The sequence below is a fragment of the Alligator mississippiensis genome, chromosome 4, assembly GCF_030867095.1.
Source record: "Alligator mississippiensis isolate rAllMis1 chromosome 4, rAllMis1, whole genome shotgun sequence".
Lineage (NCBI taxonomy): Eukaryota > Metazoa > Chordata > Crocodylia > Alligatoridae > Alligator > Alligator mississippiensis.
The window spans coordinates 100,635,030-100,646,668 of NC_081827.1; positions in this window are offsets into that span (position 1 = coordinate 100,635,030).

Genomic DNA, 11,639 nt, shown 5'->3' on the forward strand with positions numbered 1-11,639 from the left:
ACAATTGAAGTTGCAGCTAGCAAGGCATGTGAAGGGTAACAAGAAGGGTTTCTACAAGCATGTTAACAACAAGAAAAGGGAAAATGTGGGTCTCTTACTGAATGGGAGAGGCAACCTAGTGAGAGATGATCTGGAAAAGGCTGAAGTACTCAATACCTTTTTCACTTCAGTCTTGACAGGCAAAGTGAGCTCCCAGACTACTGCACCTGGCAGCACAGTGTGGGGAGGAGATGAGCAGCCAACAGTGGTGAAAGAACAGGTTAGAGACTAGAAAATCTGGACATGTACAAGTCCATAGGTCCAGATGTGATGCACCTGAGGGTGGTGAGGGAGTTGGCCAATGCGATTAAAGAGCCACTGGCCATTATCTTTGAAAACTTGTGGTGACTGAGAGAGGTCTTGGATGACTGGAGAAGGGAAAATATAGCAGCACCCATCTTTAAGAAAGGGAAGAAGGAGGATCTGGGGAATTACAGCCTCACCTCAGTCGCTGGAAAAATCATGGACCAGGTCCTCAACAAATCCATTTCTAAGCACTTGGAGGTGAAGAAAGTAATCCGAAAACAGTCAGCATGGAGTCACCAAGGACAAGTCATGCCTGACCAACCTGATTGCCTTCTATAATGAGTTGACTGGCTCTTTGGATATAGGGAGACCAGTGGATGTGGTATACGTTGATTTTAGCAAGGCTTCGATACGGTCTCCCACAACATTCTCATCAGCAAGCTAAGGAAGTCCAGGTTGTATGAATGAACAGTAAGGTAGATAGAAAACTGGGTGGATCATTGGACTCAGAGAGTAGTAATCAATGGCTTAAAGTCTAGTTGGCAGCTGGTATCAAGTGGAGTGCCCCAGGGGTTGGTCCTGGGGCTGGTTTTGTTCAATATCTTCACCAATGACCTGGGAGATGGGATGGAGTGCACTCTCAGCAAGTTTGCAAAAGACACCAAGCTGGGGGGGAGAAGGGAGAAGCAGTGGATGACTGGAGGGTAGGGCTAGAATTCAGAAAGAACTCGACAAATTGGAGAATTGGACTAGAAGAAATCTCATGAGGTTCAATAAGGACAAGTGTGAAGTCCTGCACTTAGGACGGAAAAATCCCATGTACCACTACAGGCTGTGGACCAACTAGCTAAGCAGCAGCTCTGCAGAAAAATACCTGGGGGTTACAGTGGACAATAAGCCGAATAAGAGCCAACAGTTTGCCCGTGTTGCCAAGAATGGTAATGGCATACTGGCCTGCATTAATAGGAGCATCACCAGAAGGTCAAGCAAAGTGATTATTCTCCTCTATTCAGCACTCATGAGGCCACATCTGGAGTATTGTGTCCAGTTTTGGGCCCCTCACTACAGAAAGGATGTGGACAAATTGGAGAGAGTCTAGCAGAGAGTAACGAAAATGGTTAGGGGGCTGGGACACACGACTTCTGAGGAGAGACTGAGGAAACGGCTTTTTTAGTCTAGAGAAGATAAGGCTGAGGGGGGATATAATAGCAGCCTTCAACTACCTAAAAGGTGATTCCAAAGAGGCTGGAGCTGGACTGTTCTCAGTGGTGGCAGATGCCAGAACAAGAAGCAATGATCTCAAGTTGCAACAAGGGAAGTTTAAGTTAGATATTACAAAAAACTTCCTCATGAGGAAGGTAGTAAAACACTGGAACAGGCTATCCAGAGAGGCTGTGGAATTTCCATCCTTGGAGATTTTTAAGATTTGGGTAGACAAAGCCTTACCTGAAATGATCTAGTTGGGGCTGCTTCTTCTTTGAGCAGGGGGTTGGACTAGATGACCTCCTGAGGTCCCTTCCAACTTTAATTTTCTATGAGTCTATGACAGGCTGTGAACTATGTTCTTTACAGCAGAAAAACTTCTCTATTGTATTTCCATAGACAAAAAACAAGTAAAACTAAGAAAGAACCGGCATTTTCCAAGGGATGCCTCAAGTCTAACAAGGAGCGGTATGAGTTTAAAAAGTTTGAGCGCCATTGATCTAGATCCATCTCCCAAAGAAGGGAAAACCAAATGGGGATAGATCCATTGCAGTGTTTCTCAAACATCTCTGGATTGGGACCTGCTTTCATCAATAACATTTATTTCATTTACAACATTTACTAATTTGAGATAAATACAAAGTGGGTGCATGCTCATGATACCACTGAAAAGGACCTATGGTGCTGTTTGGGTGGCTCTCCCTAATTTGAGAAATATCGGTACATAAAGATGGATATGAACCAGGAATGGTAACAGGCCTGAATGTTGTTTACTGGCTGGGTGCTCAGTGTTGCTTATGTGGGGATTTCATCAGATCCTGTCCCTTTTCTCAGGGGGCTTCTCACAGAACCCAGAGGCTTCTAGTCCTTTTGAGCCCCATACAGTGCACTGACTTGCCCGAGGGATCACAAGATAGCAAGCGGGCAGGGACTCCATGGCCTCTTGACCCCTCCCACCCCAGGGTTGGAAACATTGATTTTTTTGCCCTCAGATATGAACTGATTCCCAACTTGAATGAAGGTTTTTCTCCAGTCTCTGGCACCGGTGGGTTGAGGTCAGAGCCCACTGACTGCCAAGGAGCACTTTTGCAAGCATAGGAGGTTAAAATGTAACCAGTGATAATGATGGGCAGATTATCCATCACCAGCAATAATTAACCCATAAGTATTCTGAAGTTCATGGCTGTTTGGGTTTAGGAAGAAACAATTAGTCACATATTGCCAGAGCTGGTCAAAGGGCAGCTGGTAGAGATCTCTGAGGCTTTCTTGTGCTTCAGTACAGAGGGTGCCAGGTCTCAACATTCAGAGCTCCACCATCGTTCAAGTAGTAAGGTGTATGTGGTCAAGGGCAGCTCCATGTGGAGAGCGCAGCCTCAAGGCACTTCATGGTCCTTATAAAAAATAACTAGGGAATGGAATGAAAGCTCTCACCCTGACCTCCATGAGCGTGGGGTTAAGGCCCAAGAATTACCAGGGTACCAAAAAAACAGAGTAGCTGGGGATGCATTAGGCTGATACACAGCTTGTGTACCCAGTTCCTGGGATGAGTTGGTACATGCCAACACATGGAGGATAGTAAGCCAAGGTACAAATGGCCTTGCCCCATTTAAAAAATCCAGGATGAGACAAACAAGGAGAGCAACAAACCAAGAGAGAGCTGGATTGGGAAAATTTAGAAGCATCCAGCTACACAGTGCCTCCAGCTCATTTTTAGGCTGGGGACAAGTTCTTAAGTCAGGCCCTGCTCTGTACCCCAACATCCACATACCTCTTTGTGGCAACTGAATCAGGGCTGGTATTAGTTCCGCTTCTATATTTTAAGAAAAGTAATGTTAGCTCTATTTTAGTTTTAACACAGTAATTTTCCCAAGTTTTATATAAAAAACCATCCAGTAACCCAAATCAGCCAATCTGGGCCCCCCAGAAATGGCAGTATCCCAGTGTATCATCCTTGTTGCCAGTCTCCCTTTTTGGACAGTTCTCCATCTACACTCTGGTTGACTCATGGTGGTGCCATCAGCCTCCTGGATTCAAGAGCACTGGATTCACTCTCCACACGTGTAGAGTCTGAAATGCTGTTTAGAAGACTTCACATTATCCAAAGGAATGACTGTATCCTGCACAGTGGTGAAGAGGCAGCATCCATTTAACACAGTAGGAAGAATTACTCTTCCTCTCCTCAACAACCCTGACACACACAGTGCACTGAAGTCAGACCCAAACATGCCACAGGGCAGATGACATATCCAAGGTTATATGTACTCTGCAGAGTTCAGTGTAGTACAGAGATATCCAAGCTCACATTTTAAATAAGTTGGTTCAGGTATTGGAAACAGTCTGCCTGTACCAACACCCTTGGAACAGTCTGCCTGTACCACCACAGATCTCGGCATGGGCTAATACATTCTGCTTCAGCAAGGTAAAGTACCCTTGCAGAACTCTCTGTTGACAAAAGCAGTACGTGAGCTAGCTTGCTTAACGTTTGTTTGAGTTACCATTGCTGTACCTTGCAGTGTAGACAAACCCTCAACCTAGATGATTTTCCAAGGTCAGATCACTAGGTGGCAGCTGTGTTTTTAAGATGCAAAACTTTTGTAATACAGATTCAACAGACAACCAGATTTTCTCTCTTTGGCATAACTAATACCTTACAAATGCTGCTAAAGCAGCTCATTTAAATGTTTTATAATAATCTAGGAACAGCCAATGCCCTTGAAGGCAGTAAATCCTGAATTGCAAATGCCTCCTAAAGTCCCTTCCAACCCTAATTTCTATGATTCTGTAAAATAATGCAGTATTTTAGCAATTAGAGCTACATGGGACCATTGGGTTCTGGCATGTCTATCTGCACAGCATATTCCCTGCACAATTTTTCCTGAAATTATATTCTAGTTTTGTGTCTCCCTGTAGTGGGAGCTTGTCCCTTTGGAGATTACTCCACAGGAAATTACACTAGGGTTACCATACATCTGGGTTTTCCCAGACACGTGCTCTTTTTGAATCTTCCAATCTCTGTCCGGGCAGTTTTTTAAAATATTATCAAATATCCAGGATTTTGGTCAGCTCAGCTTCAAAGTTTTTCCCAGCACTTCCTGGCTTGCCCTAGCAAGGAGCTGCTCGGGGCTGGGGGCAGTGGTCAGGGGGAGAGAGCACATGCACATGGCCAGCATGCAGGGTGGAAGAAGCCCCAGCAGCTAGAAGCAGGTAAGTTTGTGGGGACAGGGGTTGGAGGGCCAGGGCTTGAGAACTGTCTGGGGAGTTGTGGGGAGGAGGGTGTGCACATCTATGTGTGGCAGGGTGTGGGTGGGTGTGTGTGTGGCAGGGTGTGTGAGGGGATGGGCACATGAGGGGGGACGGGTGCCTGCCAGTGCTGGGGAAACTATTCGGGCATGGGCTGCAGCAGGGCAATGGGGAAGGTGCCTGCCCCTCCAGTCTTTAGGGCAGCAGGGCAGCCGGGAGACACTGCAGGGCTGGAGAGAGCAGGGGGCTGTGGCTTGGGAATGAGGGGCACCAGGGATGGAGAGGGTGTGGCTTGGGAGTGAGGGGCAACAAAATGGGCAGGGGCAGGGCACCGGCATATCACCCCCACAATCATATACCCTTCTGCCCCACCAGCACAACAGGTGTCCTCTTTTTTGGAACTGGAAATATGGTAACCCTATATTACACCTCTCAGTTAGGAAAGGTTTCCTTGCTACAAGCCATGACTTCCTGTTTCTGTTTCACCTTTTATCTTTTAACCATTCTTGTACCATCCTCAACAATTCTTGTTGCTACTTGGGATAGTCGCCATCTCACTTCTGTGGGTTCCTACACTGTGGGCACATCTACACGTGTGATTAATGTTGCCTACATTTGCTGTGCAGAAAATTCAGGCACATTAAACTGCGCCTGGGCATGCATCTGAATGTGCATCCGTCAGTAGCAAATTTGCTCCTGCTGGGAGCAATTCAGTCCAAGGCTGCTCCTGCCCTGCTCTGCCCTCTGCAGCAGCCAGGGGGAGTACCAGGTTCCCCTGGGTGCTAGCCCCAGGCCAGCAGGGGACATGGTGGTCAGGCCTGGACTCCCGGGGGAGAGAGGAACCGTTCCAGTTCCAGGGCAACTCCCTGCCAGCTGTGCAGAGATTGAGGCTAGCCTCCATCTCCAGGGGGTGGGGGGAGCTGTCTCAGCTCCAGGACAGCTCCTTCCTAGCTGTGCAGAGATCAGGGTTGGCCCCAATTTCCATATGGCTGGCAGGGAACTGCTCTGAAGCCAGGACAGCTGACCGGACCCTGCAGAGATTGGGGCTTAGCCAGACAGCAGTTGTGCCCCCCTGCTGCCTGGGCTGACCAGGAACAAATTGTTCTCAGTCAGCGTCTACAGATGCATTTTAGCATATTAGTTAATGCGCCATTTTTCTAGTACCTGTATGTATTGGCACTAGCAAATGGCTCATTAGACTAATTTAATGTGCAGTAATTGATACACACATGTAGATGGTGATGTTTTATTGCACATTAGTCTGAAGTGCAGTAAAGCATCTTGTGTACCCCGCAGCATGTAAATTGCTTCCCATATTGCTCTTGTATGATTCCTACATCTAGCAGCTGGATGATTTTTGCCTCCTTGAATAAACATCTCCCTTTTCAGAATGAGAAGGATTTCATTCTAGGGGCTCAAGCCAGTCTTAAACATTGCATGATCTTTGACCTTCATGCTGTGCAGTTTGCAGTAAAGTCAATTACATTTTGCACCATGACCACACAGCAAGGCTGATACAAGCCTGGTGTCCTGTAGACCCAAAAGAATGGGGAGCTCACTGTCACATATCAGTGAATGGGTGGAAGAGCAACCCAGATGATTGCAGATGAACAGAGACCTGCAGGGGGAAGGAATTCTTTGTTAGCATGTGTTGGCAGTCAAGGGGAAAGGACAGTATGGGGCAGACTATGTTTGCATTTCATGTATGGCACAGACCAGAACATTTTGGTTAATATACAGCTGAGTTGTGAATTTGGGGGTGATAAAATGCTATTGTATGTGCTGGATGGAGAATGAACAGGACAGATGCATAAATCTACCTGGGATGAGGGAATATGGGAAGGAAACAGATCACAGAGTCCTGAACCCTGCAATTACAGGCAACCTTGTAATACACTTTAATTCCAAAGAGGTCCGGAAGAACATCCACTCTGTTCCCTCCCACAGATCCATCATCCTCAAAGTGTCATAAAACATTTTCTAACAAAGGTCTTTAGTACAACCCCCGTCCCCCGTCCCCCACCCTTTGAAAAAAAAGGACAGCAGGCCACAGGAAGGGAGCGTGAAAAATAAGGAGCCCTGCAATGGCCAGTGATCTTAGGATGAGGACTATGACACCCTCACCTACAGAAGAAGACAAAGAACCCCAAAAGTCCCTGCCATTCTAATACTAGGCAGACATTTCTTCATGGCCCCCATAGCCAGTGAGTAGTTTAATCCTGAGCACATGGATCAGACCTTCTAGCCAGGCACCTGAGAAGTTTCTTCATGCCACTAGTAGTACTAATACAAACCAGCCTGCCTCCAAATGCCACCACCAAACCAAGTTATGCCTTCAAGAGGAATTACACAGAGGTTTCTTCCTGGCATCTGCAGGCAATCAAATCACAGAAGCTCTTAATTATGGGTTTAACTATTTAAATACAATTTAATACAGGGCAAATAGTATTTTAAACCATTAAAAGCTTCAGGTCTGGGTCCTGTAACCACGAAAAGCAAAGTTAAAAGCACCATACCACCAGACATCTTCCTCACATGGAAGTGAACAGCACAGTGATGAAGAACAGAGATGTCATGAGATGATGAGCACTTCTGGGGTATTACACAGGTGAGTGGAAATGAGAATCTGTGGACTGAGGCTGCCAAGAGCATTAGCTTTGCTGCAGGATCCCAGTGAGAGCTTCCCTTCCTAGCACCAAAGCTTGGAGGTACTGTCAGCCCCCAGATCAGCACATACCTTAAAGACAAGAGATGGACCTGCCAAGAGTTCGGATTCCTCCAAACCTAGGCAGCATACTGCAGGTAGGGAATTAATGGAAGAGATAAGAGGTGAACAACCTCATTAGCCATCCACAACTGAGAGGAATACTATAGTTAGGCTGCCTCCAGAACATCCTGGATCAGGACTGTCATCTAATATTGTGACTAATTAGTCTGGTTTTCCCAGGTTTATCCCATGTTCTCCCATAAGGTTTTGTTTGTTCTGTGCCTATTGACTTGTTCCTTGGCAATGGGAAATATGGCTTGTCGGGACCCAGGGCAGCCGGCCAGCAGCTGTCCCTGACTCCCACCCGGGCAGATAAGGGTCCAGGGCCTTAGAAGGCCGTCAGGCGGGTACTTGTGACTCTTGGAGTGGAATTAATTAGGCGGACGCTTATCGGTTGCAAAGCAAGATTATTTACTCACGCCGTCAAGGTGGTGAAAGATGGAGGTTAGAGATGCTTGGTTAGTTACAGCTTAAAGTTCGTAGGTCGTAGGTCGGTCTGCATAAAAGTTCATCAGTCGGGCAGAGAAATGGAGAAAAAGGTCGGGCCGGCAGGTCGTTGATTTATGTCTGATTGGGTCGAGACGGGGGAAACTGACAGGTGATCAATTTGTCAGTTACTGTCACACATACGTTCAGAGGTTTTTCAGGTGTGTGTGGAGGTCTCCCGTTCTTCACGGAAGTAAAGACGGGTTTTATTTGTATAATAGCCAATTGCTTTCCGCCACGTCATAAATTTAATTAGAATCGCCAATTATCTAGCGGTCTTCGCTAGGGTGTTATCACAGGGTTATTTCTTGTTTTCTTTGACCAATTATAATGATTTATGTACAGCACAGAAGGCTAAGTTCTATTTCATGTTAGTGTCGCAGTTATAAATTTCTTTTTGACATGCGCAGCAAAAAAGCGGTTACTATCATTATTGTTAACCCTTAGTTAACCTAGTGCAGAAAAAAACTGTTTTGAATGGTTTTACTTGTTTGTGACATGGGCACTACTTAATTTGGTTGTGACATGCCCCCTTGCTCATGGCACAGCAAGTTACATCATGTTTACATACAGACCATTTTCGTTATTATCTTTGTTAGTGTTTAGCAAGCGGGTGTATACAAAAGCAAAAAGTGTGGTTAACTTCATTTTGAGATATTGTAAAATCTAACAACTAAAACACACAAATATAACAATGGCTATTATGATTAATGGTAAACACAAGATAATCAAAGACGCCGACGCTTGAATTAACTTAAACGCAGTAAACTGTTATTCTTGATTGTATGCAATCTTTTCTAATTCGATTTTCTAAGGTAACTGAGAGTGCGGTATCAGATTAATGCCCCCTATACGGAGGGTTTCTATAATTGTGGCTTATTATACTTGAGTTAAATCGTAGCTCTGAAAACACCAATTTTCTGTGCCATCATTAGCAGCCTTTCTTCATTTCTTCTATTGTCACCTCTCTTCCCAAATCGTTCCTTTTCCTCTTCTTTTAATGTACAGGTTCCTTTAGAACCTTGACTACTTGCCCCCTTCCATCATCATCTCCCTCATCTCTTTCCTCACGTTCCCTCAATCAATGTTTCTGTCCACACCCAACCTTTTTGCGACATCCCCCAAACCTTCAGACTACCAATGCTGTTTTCTCTCAATAATTCAGAGCTTTTTACTCAAAACATTATGACTTGGCTTCACTGCGTAAAGTTTCGAACAGGCTTCAAAACAAAACAAAACAAGTATGTACAAGATCATTAACAGGAAAAAGAAAAACCATAAAATGAGTCGTTAGTTATGTCTTTGGCCTAAAATGACAGAAGGTTCACGATTGAGTTGGAGGTTTCGAAGTCAGCTCCGTTTGCCGAGGAACCTGTTGGTAACAGCAGGAATAGTGCGACGACCCTGCTTGCGACATATGAGTAGGCGGCCATTGTGGCGTCGACCCAGGTGTGCTACAGGTTGGTGCTCGGTGATTCTCGCGATCGGGCAGTCACAGATTGTCGCTTCACCACCACTGGGCCTGTAAGGGGACAAAACAAATGAACAGACAAACAAACAAAGAAAACTAAAACACAATAAAATTGTCTTTTGTACATCTATGAGCATAATGTTGTAGTGGTTGGAATAGTTCATTGATGCCCCCTTCGAGTAGTTGCTTGTTGGGGCAGGCTGCGGTGTTATCCGGAATGCGCTGTTAGGCGTGGGTGCCTCCGGGGCCCGGACCAGTTGGCGGGATCGGTCGAGGTTGGTAGCCTAGTATATGTGCCAGTTGTCGATGTCCTGCATCTTCTAGGATGTGTAGCCGTTGCTTGGTAAGCGTGAAGTAGTTTAGGAGGAACCCAAACATGGCTCTTTCCTCCGGTGTCCTCTGGGGTGGCAGTCTTGATTCCTTTCGTGAGTTGAATTGGGAATGTCTTGGCCCTTGGTATTCGACTGGATATGCAGTAAGATAGCTTAGGGCGACGGCTGAGTTTGTGGTTGCTGATTTTATAAGAGCTTGCAGCCGTGGAAGTTGACTTAAAAGATTTTCTGCTGGCTGAGTAACGAGCAGGTTGAGAAGGCGAAGGGTGATGATGTCCTCTTCTCCATAAATCTCCATCCATGCTTCGATGACATCAAGGGTGGTGGTGGTGGTTGCACACTCTGGGTTGGTTATTTGCTTGGTTATTGTTACAGGGTGAGCGGCAGCTGTAGTTGTTACTGTGTCTGGTGGGAGGATCGGATTCTCGTTCGTTGCCCCCTCCCTGTGGTACGGAGGTGGGGCCGTTGGGAGCGACATCATCTCAGGAGGCAGGCTTGCTGGGTGGAGTCCCACCTGTTCTTCTGTGGCTCCGCCCTTCTTTTTCAGGTCCTCCGGGCAGCTCATATTTTTCTCGGTGCCATTTTCTGGTGGCAACGGAGGGTTTTGGCACGCTGCCATCTCTGCAGCAGCTTTGCCGACTGTAGCTAACTGGGTTTTTAAGTTTGCATTTTCACGCAGTAGGAGTGACACTACGTTAATCATCTTTCCTTTGTCCCACTCGGAGCTTGCCCACTCCTTTTCGACTCCCTCCTCTCCTTTCAGCGAGAAGTAGCCGCTGACGCACCGTCTCCGTTCCGCTCGCTTGATGATAAGCGATGTGAGCCCATAATTCATCCGCGTTATCTACGCGGCGCCCCCCACTACACCAGGGGTAGTTCTTAATTAATTCCCACTCCATCACATTTCCCTTTGATCCTGTTCGTGACGCCATGTCGGGACCCAGGGCAGCCGGCCCGCAGCTCTCCCTGACTCCCACCCAGGCAGATAAGGGTCCGGGGCCTTAGAAGGCCGTCAGGCGGGTACTTGTGACGCTTGGAGTGGAATTAATTAGGCAGACGCTTATCGGTTGCAAAGCAAGATTATTTACTCACGCCATCAAGGTGGTGAAAGACGGAGGTTACAGATGCTTGGTTAGTTACAGCTTAAAGTTCATAGGTCGTAGGTCGGTCTGCATAAAAGTTTGTCGGTCAGGCAGAGAAATGGAGAAAAAGGTCGGGCCAGCAGGTTGTTGATTTACATCTGATTGGGTCGAGACGGGGGAAACTGACAAGTGATCAATTTGTCAGTTACTCTCAAGCATACGTTCAGAGGTTTTTCAGGTGTGTGTGGAGGTCTCCCGTTCTTCACGGAAGTGAAGACGGGTTTTATTTGTATAATAGCCAATTGCTTTTCGCCACATCATAAATTTAATTAGAATCGCCAATTATCTAGCGGTCTTCGCTAAGGTGTTATCACAGGGTTATTTCTTGTTTTCTTTGACCAATTATAATGATTTATGTACAGCACAGAAGGCTAAGTTCTATTTCATGTTAGTGTCGCAGTTATAAATTTCTTTTTGACATGCGCAGCAAAAAAGTGGTTACTATCATTATTGTTAACCCTTAGTTAACCTGGTGCGGAAAAAAACTGTTTTGAATGGTTTTACTTGTTTGTGACATGGGCAGTACTTAATTTGGTTGTGACATGGCTCATTGAAGGAACTCAAGCAATATAATTTATTTCCCTAGCTTGAGCGAGAACTGGAAAAGGTATACATTTAAGTTTTAGAAAGATAATCACTGGCAGAAGGGCTACATTAACATGCTTGTAGCAAGGGGGCAAGAGCTGTGTGAATGCAGAAAATTCCTCCAAATG